The following is a 2,171-nucleotide window of genomic DNA, read 5'->3' on the forward strand; positions in this document are numbered from 1 at the left end:
AGCGCGCCCGCCGCCCCCTCCCCCCGCTGCCAGGTGGGTCTGGGGGCGACCGGGACCCCCCCTCCCAACCCCGGGCCTTGGGGGACCCCCAAAGGTTCCCTGCTGCGGTGGCCGGGGGGGTGTCCTGTGTGTGTCCCCCCCCCCGTTGTTTGTGGGTCTGATGCTCCCAAGGGAGTTTGGGGGGGGAACCCCGGACCCCCCAATTCCCTTGGGGACCCCCCTGACTCCCCCATTTTCCTGGGATACGCTGGGAGGGGTTGGGGGGGACCCCAAAGGTGTCCCCAGGGTGGGTGATGGGGTGTCCTGGGTGTCCCCCCCAGTGTTTGTGGGTCTGATGCTCTGTGGGGGTTCGGGGGTGGAAATGGGGACCTTGGGGACCCCCCCTCCCCCGAGTGTTTGTGGGTCTGACGCTCTGAGGGGGGTTCGGGGGTAGAAATGGGGACCTTGGGGACCCCCCCCAGTATTTGTGGGTTTGGACGCTCTGTGGGGGTTCAGGGGTGGAAATGGGGACCTTGGGGACCCCCCCTCTTCCCACTGTGGGTCTGGACGCTCTGAGGGGGGTCAGGAATGGAAATGGGGACCTTGGGGACCCCCCCCAGTATTTGTGGGTCTGATGCTCTGTGGGGGTTCGGGGTGGAAATGGGGACCGTGGGGACTCCCCCTTTCCCCCCCATTCCCCCCCTGTGCCCCCCATTCTCCCCCCGAGGTGTCTCTGGGGGACTCTCCCGGTGCCCCCCCGAGTCCCCCCATGACACTTTGGGCCCCCCCCCCGTTTTCGGGACCCCCCCCCTCAGAGTCGGGGTTCGACTGGGCGGCCGCGTGCGAGGACCTGGAGGAGCACCTGGAGCGCTGGGGGGCCGGGGGGGCCCCCATGGAGCACTTCTCCCTGGACGAGGGGCACTTCGCCTCCGTGGACTCCGTCCTGCTGCTCCAGGTGGGACCCCCGGGGGGGGGAGCAGGGGGGGCTGGATCCCGGGGGAGGGTCCTTGGATCCCGGGGGGGGCGAGGGGAGGCCCCCTGGATCCCGGGGGAGGGTCCTTGGATCCCGGGGGAGGGTCCTTGGATCCCGGGGGGGGCGAGGGGAGGTCCCCTGGATCCCGGAGAGAGGGTCCTTGGATCATGGGGGGGGCGAGGGGAGGTCCCCTGGATCCCGGGGGGGGAAGGGAGGAGGTCCCCTGGATCCCCCCCCCTCCCGGGGGGGCTTCCCCACTCACCTGTCACCCCCCCCCTCACTTCCAAGGGGGGATCCCAGAGGGGTCTCCACCTCACCTGTCCCCCCCCCAATCCAGGGGGGCTCCCAGGGGCTCTTTCCCTTCTCACCTGCCCCCCCCCCAGTCCAGGGGGGCTCCCTGTGTGTCCTGGAGGGGCTCCCAGGGGGTTTTCCCCCCTCTCACCCCTGTCCCCCCCCAATCCCGGGGGACTCCCAGGGGGTTTTCCCCCCTCTCACTCGTCCCCCCCCCAATCCAGGGGGGCTCCCAGGGGGTTTTTCCCCTCTCACCCCTGTCCCCCCCCAATCCAGGGGGGCTCCCTGTGTGTCCTGGGGGGTCTCCCAGGGGGGTTTTTCCCCTCTCACCCGTGTCCCCCTCCCCAATCCAGGGGGGCTCCCTGTGTGTCCTGGGGGGGCTCCCAGGGGGTCTTTCCCTTCTCACCTGCCCCCCCCCCCAATCCAGGGGGGCTCCCTGTGTGTCCTGGGGGGTCTCCCAGGGGGTTTTCCCCCCTCACTCGTCCCCCCCAATCCAGGGGGGCTCCCTGTGTGTCCTGGGGGGTCTCCCAGGGGGGTTTTCCCCCCTCTCACTCGTCCCCCCCCAATCCAGGGGGGCTCCCTGTGTGTCCTGGGAGGTCTCCCAGGGGGGTTTTCCCCCCTCTCACTCGTCCCCCCCCAATCCAGGGGGGCTCCCTGTGTGTCCTGGAGGGGCTCCCAGGGGGGTTTTTCCCCTCTCACTCGTCCCCCCCCAATCCAGGGGGGCTCCCTGTGTGTCCTGGGGGGGCTCCCAGGGGGTTTTCCCCCCTCACTTGTCCCCCCCCAATCCAGGGGGGCTCCCTGTGTGTCCTGGGAGGTCTCCCAGGGGGGTTTTCCCCCCTCTCACTCGTCCCCCCCCAATCCAGGGGGGCTCCCTGTGTGTCCTGGAGGGGCTCCCAGGGGGGTTTTTCCCCTCTCACTCGTCCCCCCC

General features: G+C 70.4%; 1 long non-coding RNA gene across 1 annotated transcript; it reads left to right on the forward strand.

The window, feature by feature from the left end:
- Positions 1 to 1,358, forward strand: LOC108510521. Its single transcript, XR_001878829.1, has 3 exons — positions 1 to 33; positions 795 to 934; positions 1,341 to 1,358. It is a non-coding gene; the product is annotated as an uncharacterized LOC108510521 (long non-coding RNA).
- Positions 1,359 to 2,171: the final 813 nt, after the last annotated feature.

Source organism: Lepidothrix coronata, unplaced genomic scaffold (genome assembly GCF_001604755.1).
Source record: "Lepidothrix coronata isolate B3197 unplaced genomic scaffold, Lepidothrix_coronata-1.0 Scaffold1199, whole genome shotgun sequence".
In the NCBI taxonomy this organism is placed as follows: domain Eukaryota; kingdom Metazoa; phylum Chordata; class Aves; order Passeriformes; family Pipridae; genus Lepidothrix; species Lepidothrix coronata.